Raw genomic sequence first — 10,253 nt, forward strand, 5'->3', positions numbered from 1 at the left:
AGAAGAACCAGAAGGGAGAATGTGACAAGCTAGGGCTATTAACAGCCCAAAGGGACAAGAGTCAGATTGGATTTTCAAAATCTCAACTATGTGCTGTTTATAAGCAGCACATTTTGAATAAAAGATCACTATAGAAGATTTGAAACATACAGTTATCCAGCTTCACCCAATGGACAATATATAGAACACACGCCTACCAATTGCATAATATGTGCTCTTTTAAAGTGTACATGGAACATTTTCCAAAATAGACCATATGCCTAGCCACAAATAAATCTCAACAAATTTCAAATGGTTAAAATAATAAAATGTTTTCTGACTACATTGAAATTAAACTAGAAACTAATAACAAAAAAATAGAAAATATCCCAAACCCTTGGAAATAATCCACATTCTTTTAGATAATTCAATATGTCAAAGAAGAAATCACAACATAAATTATAAATTCATGGAAATAAAAACGTAATATACAAAATTTGTGGGATGCAGTTAGCACAGCTCTTAGAAGAAAATTTACAACTCTGAATATGTTAGAAAAGAAAAAAGGTAGAAAACGAATGATCTATGCTTTAATCTCAAGATGCTAAAGAAAAAACAGCATATTTAGAAAAAGGAGAAGGAAAACTAAAGGAAATAATAAAGATAATGGCAGAAATGAATAAAATCAAAAGCAAATGTATAGAGAAAATTTAAAAGCCACACATTGATTAAGATTAATAAAACTGATAAATACTTAGCAGGCTGGATCAAGAAAAATAAATGAGAAAACATAAATTAGCCATGCCAGGAGACATCACTACAGATCCCCAAGACTTTAATGATACAGCAAAAGGATATTGTCAACAGCTTTACGCCAATAATTTAAAAATTTAGATGAAATGGCTGGGTGTGGTGGCTCACACCTGTAATCACAGCACTTTGGAAAGCCAAGGTGGGCGGACCACAAGGTCAGGAGATCGAGATCATCCTGACTAACATGGTGAAACCCCGTCTCTACTAAAAATACAAAAAATTAGCCAGGCATGGTGGCGGGCCCCTGTAGTCCCAGCTACTCGGGAGGCTGAGGCAGGAGAATGGTGTGAACCCAGGAGGCAGAGCTTGCAGTGAGTGGAGATAGCACCACTGCACTCCAGCCTGGGCAACAGAGCGAGACTCCATCTCAAAAAAAAAAAATTTAGATGAAATGGATAAATTCATTGAAAAATACAATGTATTAAAATTATCATAAGAAAAAATAAAAAATTGATATACTTTTATATCTGCTAAAGAAATTGAATTCATAATTAGAAACATTCCCACAAAGAAAACTCCAGCCTCAGATTGCTTAAGTGATGAATTCTACCGAACATTCAAGGAAACTCATAGAGACAGACAGACAGTAGATTAGTGGTTGCCAGTGGCTGGGAAGTATTTGCCTATTCTAGACATGTTATATCAATGGAATCATACAATAGGTGGTCTTTTGTGTCTGGCTTCTTTCATTTAGCATATTTTAAAGATTCACCCATGTTAAAAATGAATAAATAAAATTTTATTCATTTTTATGGCTGCATAATATTCTACCATATAGATAAACCAGATTTTGTTTATCCATTCCTCAGTTGATTGACATTTGGGCTCTTTCTACTTTTTGACTGCTATGAATAATGCTACTATGTACGTTTTTGTACACGTTTTTGTGTCGACACATGTTTTTGCTTTTCTTAGAGTGGAATGGCAGGGCCATTTGGTAACTCTCTGTTTAGCTTTTTGAAACACTGCCAAACTATTTTCCAAAGTGGCTGCACCATTTTATAATTCTACCGTCAATATATGAGGACCTCAACTTCTCTATATTCTCATCAACACTTGTTATTGCCTTTTTAAATTTTAGGCAAATTAGTGAACATGAAGTGGTAGGTCACTGTTTTGGTTTGCATTTTCCTAATGACTAAGAATACTGAGCATCTTTTCATGGCTTATTGGCCATTGTTTACCTTTGAAGAAATGTCTCTTAAAATCCTTTGCCCACAACAGACCTCTACCTCCCACCATATAAAAAAGTGAACTCAAAATATATTATACACCTAAATGTGGGAGCTAAAACTATAAAACCCTTGGATGAAAACATTGATATAAATCTTGGTGACCCTGGATTAGGCAACTTGTGGATTGAAGTTTTAATTGGTATGTTTGCATTTTTACTGTTGAGTTGTAAGAGTTCTTTGTATATTCTTGATAAAAAGTCCCTTATCAGGTATATGATTTGTAAATATTTTCTTCCATTCTGTCGTTCTGAGGGTTGTCTTTTTACTCTTTGATAGTACCTTTAGAGCACAAAGGTTTTATTTTTGAGAAACTCCTATTTATCTAATTTTTCTTTTCTTTCTTACATTCTGGGTGTCACATCAAATAAACCATTACTTAATCCAAGGTCATAAAAATTTACACCTATGGTTTCTTCTAAGGGTTTTGTAGTTGAAGCTCTTACATGTAGGTCTATAATCTATTTTGAGATAGTTTTTTACATGGTGGGAAGTAGGAGCCTGCTGTGTCTCTAACGTATCAAAAGATACATTAGAGTTCCAACTCCCAACACCTGTAAATATTACCTTATTTGGAAATAGGGTCTTTGCAGATGTAAACAAGATAGGATTGGACCTATATCCAATGACTGGTGTCCTTATAAGAACACCATGTACAGGGATATAGAGACACACAAGAAGAATGCCATGTGACAATGGAGGCAGAGATAAGAGTAAAGTGTCTGCAGACCAAGGATTGCAAAGTATCTACAAGCCAGAAGCTAGGAAAAGGCAAGGAAGGATCCTCCCCAAGAACCTTCCGAGAGAGCATGGCCCTGTCATGACACCCTAATTTTGGACTTCTAGCATCCAGAACTGTGTGACAATACATTGCTTTGCTCTTAAGCCATGCGGTTTAGAGTAATTTGTTATGGCAGTGAGGAAACTAATATGGGATCCAACTTCATTCTTTTGCAAGTGGATATCCAATTGTCTCAGTCTTTTGTTTGGAGGGACTATTCTTTCTCCATTGAATAGTCTTGACACCCTTGTTGAATATCAGCTGACCATAAGTGTAAGTGTTTATAGCTGGACTCCCAATTAGATTCTATCGATCTACATGTTTTGTTCTTATACCAGCATGACACTGTCTTGAGTATGGCACCTTAGCAGTTTTGAAATTAGGAAGCATAAGTCTTCCAACTTTTGTTTTTCTTTGTCAAGATTGTTGTGGCTAGTCCCAGTTCCTTGTATTTCCATAAGAATCTTAGCATTAGTTTGTCAATTTCTACCAAAATAGCCAGCTGGAATTTTGATAGGGATCGATCCATTTGGGGAGTATTGCTATCTTAACAATATTAACTCTTTCAATCCGTGAACATGAGATGTCTTTCCATTTATGTATTCTATTTAATTACTTTCAGCAATGTTTTATAGGTTCCCACATAGAAGTCTTGCACTACTTTCGTTAAACTTAATCCTAAGTATTTCCTTCTTAGGAATTAAGTGCCGGTAGTCCCAGCTACTTGGGAGGATGAGGTTCGAGGTTTGCTTCAGCTCAGGAGTTTGAGGCTGCAATGAGCTATGATTGCACCACTGCACTCCAGCCTGGGCAACAGAGTGAGACCTTGTCTCCAAAAAAAAAATAAACAAAATAAAATGAAATATTTTCAGATTGTTTATTGCTAGTCTATAGAAGTAAACTTGAATTTTGTATGCCAACCTTATATCCTGAAACTGCTGAACTTGTTTATTAGTTCTAATAGTGTGTGTGTATATTCTTTAAGATTTTGTATATACAAGATGTTGTCATCTGAGAATAGAAATAGTTTTATTTCTCTTTTTCTAATCTGGATGGCTTTATTTATTTTTCTTGCCTAATTACTCTGGCTGGAATCTCTAGTACAATGCTAAATAGAGGTAGTGAGAGAGGACATCCTAGTTGTGTTCTTGATTTTAGGGTAAAAACATTCATACTTTCTCCATTAAATATGATGTTAGCTATGGGTTTTTTGTAGATGCCCTTTTTCAGGTTAAAGAGGTTCCCTTATATTCTTAGTTTATTGTTTTGTTTTGTTTTGTTTTGTTTTGTTTTTATCACGACAGTGTGTTAGATTTTATCAAATGCTTTTTCTGCAAATTTTGAGATGGTCCTGTGTGTTTTATCCTTTCTTCTATTAATATGGTGTATGACTTTGATTGATTTCAGATGTTAAACCAATCTTGCATTCTTGGAATGAATCCCACCTGGTGGTGATATATAATCATCTTATATGTTCCTGAATTTGGTTTTCCAGTATTTTATTGAGGATTTCCATCTATGTTCATAATGGATACAGGTTCAGAAATTTCTTTTCTGGTGATGTCTTTGTCTAGTTTTATTTTCAGGGTAATACTGGTATCATAGAATGAGTTGGAAAATGTTCTATTAGCTCATATTTTCTGGAGGTTTTGTGAAGAATTTGAGTTTACTATTTGTGTTAGTCCATTTTCACGTGCTGTAAAGAACTACCTGAGACTGGGTAATTTATGAAGAGGTTTAATTGACTCTCAGTTCCACAGGCTTACCAGGAAGCATGACTAGGAGGAGGCCTCAGGAAACTCATAGTTATGGTAGAAGGGAAAGGAGAAGCAAGCACCTTCTTCACATGGTGTCAGGAGAGAGAGTGAGGGAAGGAGGAAGTGCCACACACTTTTTTTTTTTTTTTTGAGATGGACTCTCACTCTGTCGCCCAGGCTGGAGTGCAATGGTGCAATCTCGGCTCACTCTGCAACCTCCGCCTCCCGGGTTCAAGAGATTCTCCTGCCTCAGCCTCCTGAGTAGCTGGGATTACAGGCACATGCCACCATACCCAGCTAATTTTTATATTTTTAGTAGAGACACAGGTTCACCACGTTGATCAGACTGGTCTCAAACTCCTGACCTTGTGATCTGCCCGTCTTGGCCTCCCAAAGTGCTGGGATTACAGGTGTGAGCCACTGCACCTGGTTGAGAACTCACTCAATATCATGAGAACGGCAATGGGGAAATCTGTCCCCATGATCCAGTTACCTCCTATCAGGCCCCTCCTCCAATTCAACATGAAATTTGGGTGGGGACACAAATCCAAACCATATCATTCTCTACATTTTTGGTAGAATTCACCAGTGAATCCACATGAGCCCGTGTTTCTATTCTCTATTTCATCTATTTCACTCCAACTGATACAGGAGCTAGAAAGAAATTATTTAGGCAGATAGTGAGGGTAAGAGAATCCTAGTGTAGCAGGACGAGCCACAGACAAAACTCCTCAGACACCGTGTTAAAGAAGGAAGGGGTTTATTCGGCTGGGAGCATCGGCAAGACTCCTGTCTCAAGAGCCGAGCTCCCCAAGTGAGCAATTCCTGTCCCTTTTAAGGGCTCACAACTCTAAGGGGGTCCACATGAGAGGGTTGTGATCGATTGAGCAAGCAGGGCCTACAAGACTAGGGGCTGCATGCACGGGTAATCAGAATGAAACAGAACAGGACAGGAATTTTTACAATGCTTTTTCCATACAATGTCTGGAATCTATAGATAACATAACCGGTTAGGTCAGGGGTCGATCTTTAACTATCAGGCCCAGGGCATAGTGCCAGGCTGTCTTCCTGTGGATTTCATTTCTGCCTTTTAGTTTTTACTTCTTCTTTCTTTGGAGGCAGAAATTGGGCATAAGACAATATGACGGGTGGTCTCTTCCCTAACTAGGTAAGGTTTCCTTTTAATAAAAAGCAGCCCCCAAATCTTTTCTTTTCTAACAAAAAGCAGCCTGAAAAATCAAACTTCAAGCATAGATAAGCAAGCTGAAAGCGTGCATAGGTAAATGCCAACAGCTGTGCCAATAGAAAAGAGATACCTGGAAGCTAGGTATATTCAACATGGAGGTTCCTTCTTCCCTTTTCTTTGTTGCCACGTGTGTAGTAAAAAAGCAGGCAACATGGCACTGGCCAAGTAGAGACCCCATCTGCATAATAAAAGATTAGGGTGGGATGGCCAGCTTCTTTGCACACTATGCAAATGGGACACCTGGTCTGACCAGTCTCTCATGTCCTGTGTAAATCAGACACTGCCTCCTCACGCTCGTCTATAAAACCCCATGCATTTCACCATGAAGCCCAAAGACCCTACTCGGGAGCCCCTCTCCCTCTGCAGAAGAGAGAGCTTTTCTCTGCCTTTCACCTATTAAACCTCTGCTCTTAAACTCATTCCTTGTGTGTGTTCGCGTATTCAATTTCCTTGGTGTGAGGCAATGAACCTCGGGTATTTACCCCAGACAAACGATGCCCCTTCACAATCTTTATTATTTCCTTTCTTCAACTTGTTTTAGGTTTAGTTTAGATTTCTTTTTCAAGTTACAGGAAGTGGAAGTTTAAGTGACTGATTTAGATCCTTATTCTTTTTCATATAGGTGATTACAGCTATAAATTTTCCTCTAAGCACTGCTTTATGGCTGCATTCTACAAGTTTTGGTGGGTTGTTTCATTTTTATTTAAAGTATGCTCTAATTTCCTTGTGATATCTTCTTTGGTCCGTTGGTTACTTAAGAGTGTGATGTTTAATTTCCACATGTTCCTGAATTTCCCAAGTTTCCTTCTGTTATGCATTCTCATGAGATTAGAAAACATACTTTGTATGATTCCAATCCTTTTAAACTTACTGAGTACTTTTTTATGGCCTAACATATGGTTTATAGTGCAGAATGTTCCATGTGCACTTGAGAAGAACATGTATTCTGATGTTGTTGACTGGAGTGTTCTGTAGGTGTCTGTTAGGTTCCACTGAATAATAGCGTTCCTTTAATTCTTAAGACGTGGTTTCCTCTAGTTTTTGCACGTATTTATAACAGTGTACTTGAAGACTTTGCCTAGTAATTCCAGTGTCTGGACTTCCTCAGAGACAGTTTCCTGTGAATGGACCATACTCTTCTGTTTCTCTGCATGTCTCATAATTTTTTGTTGTTGCATATTAGACATTTAAAATAATATAATGTAGCAAATTTGGAAATCAGATCCCCCGACCCCCTATCACAAAGAGTTTGTGGTTGTTATTGCTGTTTGTTTCCTTAGTGATTTTTCTGAATTAATTCTATAAAGTCTGTGTTCTTTTTCATGTTTTGCTGCTAAAATTCCTGTTAGCTTAGTAGTCAACTAATGATTGAACAGGCTTTTTTTTTTTTTTTTTTTTTGACAGAGTCTTGCTCTGTCGTCCAGGCTGGAGTGCAGTGGTGCAATCTTGGCTCCCTGCAGCCTCCATTTCCTGGGTTTAAGCAATTCTTGTGCCTCAGCCTCCCAAGTGGCTGAGACTACAGGCACACACCACCATGCCTGGCTAATTTTTGTATTTTTGGTAGAGATGGGGTTTTGCATGTTGGCCAGGCTGGTCTCAAACTCCTGGCCTCAAGTGATCCACCCACCTCGGCCTCCCGAAGGGCTGGGATTACAGGTGTGAACCACTGCACCCAGCCCAGATATTTCTTTAAATCCCTTAAACCCGTAAGTCTCCCAGCCTTTGCTGAGGAGCACTGTGTGTATGTGTGTGGAGCCTGACTTCAGTGCTTTACCAAGCAGTTTGTGGCTCTGCCGTAGCCTTCATTTCCTTCTTGTGCAGAGCCTCAAGGTCAGCCAGAGGTGGGACATCAGGGTCTTATCAGGTCTTTCTGTGCATGTGCACTGCTCTGCACATGCATGAAGCCTCTATCATCCCAGGAATGTATCGAAGCTTTTAAAACCCCCAAAGGAAAAAAAAAAAAAACTCCAAAGGATAACTCATTTCCCAGTTTTTCCTTTCACGATTTTACATAGCCTATTGACCCCAAATGGTATTGCCACACAGGCAGCTACAATGTTGAACAGCTGATTGTTTTTGACAAGTGCCCTGGGGCCATGGCTGGTCACACAGAGTAAGCTCTGAGTCAGGTCAGATAAAGACAATCCCTGGGAACAGAGATTTTCAGGCAGCTTCCAAACAGGTCAAACAGTGGCCATTTTCTGGGGATAGAGCTTTTTGTGGGCTGGTTTCACAGACATCATAGTTGCAAGGCTGTTGGTTTTCATGCCTGCAACAGAACTGTAAAGAGGGCTGTGGGAATAAGACAAGTTAAAACTTCACAAAGCTTGCTGTTCTAACTGCAATACAGCCTTATTTTATTTTTTTTAGAGACTGGGTCTCACTCTGTCTCCCAGGCTGGAATGCAGTAGCATGATCATAACTCACTGCAACCTTGAACTCCCAGCCCAAGTGATCCTCCTGCCTCACCCTCCCCAGTAGCTAAGACTACAGGCATGCACCACTGCACCCTGATTTTTTTTAAAAAAATATAATATTTGTAAGGATGGGGTGTCACTATGTTGCCCAGGCTGGCCTCGAACACCTGGCCTCAAGCGATCCTCCTGCCTCAGCCTCCCAAATTCAGCCTTATTAAAAAATAATAATTGTAATAATAAACACTCCTCAGGTAGCTAGCTGCAAGCCTTTGGTTAATTTGCAGAAGTATGAAAAAGTTGATTTTGACTGTTTTTGCCAGCATGCTCATTGCTTTCATGAAGGAACAGATTTCGGAAGTCCTTATTGTAATTATCCTCTCATTCTGGTCATGCTCCTCCACCTGTTTTTGTGCCTAAAGTTTTATTGGAATGCAGCTTTGCCCATTCATTTACATAGCGCCTATAGTGACTTTCACACACAACTGAAAAGTTGGATAGTTGCGACAGAAACCATATGGCCAGGAAAGCCTAAAATATATACTATCTGGCCTTTATGAAAAGGTTTGCCAACCCCCACCATAAGGCAAGAAAATGATATACAGATCTCAAGGAAAAAGTAAAGTGCCATCATCCACAGCTGAAATTTTTTGGCATTTAGAATTTTTTAATTTTTTTATTATTTATTCATTTATTTAGAGACAAGTTCTCACTGTGTCACCCAGGCTGGTCTTGAACTCTTGGGCTCAAGTGATCCTCCCATCTTGGTCTCCCAGAGTGCTAGGATTATAGGCATGAGCCATTGCACCCAGCCCAGAAAATTTTAAAATCTGTAAACAACTTGTTAGAATTAGTAAGTGGCTGGACATGGTGGCTCAATGCCTATAATCCCAGCGCTTTGGGAGACGGAGGCAGGAGGATTGTTTGAGGCCAGGAGTTCAAGACTAGCCTGGGCAACACAACAAGACCCTGTCTCTACAAAAACAATAAAATAAAAATCAGCTGGGTGTGGTGGCACCTGCCTGTAGTCCCAGATCCTGGAAGGCCTGAGGCAGGAGGATAGCTTGAGCCTGGGAGTTGGAGGCTGCAGTGAGCTATGATTGTACCACTGCACTCCAGCCTGAGTGACAGAGTGAGACTGTGTTTCTAAAAAAAAAAAATAGTAAGAGAATTTAGCAAGATCATGGACTACATCAGCATGCAAAACTCAGCTGCGGGACTTCTGGATCCTGCTGAGATAGTATGAGCACACCCCTCCCTGCCTCTCTCAGTGATCACGACAAATAATTCTGAACAGAATGCCTACAGTAACTGTCTGAGAACTCTGAAAAGTAGATCATAGGTGGTGGATTAAGGAAGGAAATCAAAACTGAAAGAATGATGGGCATCGCTGTGAGTTCCTGGACTGGTTGGTTGGTTGGTTGGTTTTTCTCCACATTCCATAAGATAGATTCTAGCCCAGCCCAAATCCTGAAGCTATGAAGTGGTTGGAGGAAAAGCCTTGTCTTTCTGGCCAGAGAACCAGGAATGGGGGACAGAGAGTCAGTGGGTGGGGGCAACTCCAAATTTTTATTTTTTATTTCCCTTTTGACTGCATCTCCATTTGCTCTGTTCTCTTCCTGAAGCTCATTTTCAATGGATGTCTCCTCGTAGGTTGACCCTCTAGTGTTTTTGTCTTTTCTCTCCTAATATCCAATCACTCTCCCATTTATCCTCGGATTTTCCGTTGCACATGCCATTTCCTCTTCAGGGAACATCATAGAACACTCCTCCTGTCCCTGCAAAGAGATGTCTACTTAACTCCACCACCCAACATTCAGATGGCTTTTGCCATCTTCTCTGACTAGCCAAGTCTCTCTACTGGATGCTGTATTTAGTCCATTCAAACGCTGCTCATAAAGACACACCAGAGGCTGGGTAATTTATAAAGGAAAGAGGTTCAATTGACTCACAGTTCTGCATAGCTGGGGAGGCCTCAGAAAACTTACAATCGTGGCAGGAAGGGATGCAAACATGTCCTTCTTCACATGG

Source organism: Pongo abelii, chromosome 6 (assembly GCF_028885655.2).
Source record: "Pongo abelii isolate AG06213 chromosome 6, NHGRI_mPonAbe1-v2.0_pri, whole genome shotgun sequence".
Taxonomy (NCBI): domain Eukaryota; kingdom Metazoa; phylum Chordata; class Mammalia; order Primates; family Hominidae; genus Pongo; species Pongo abelii.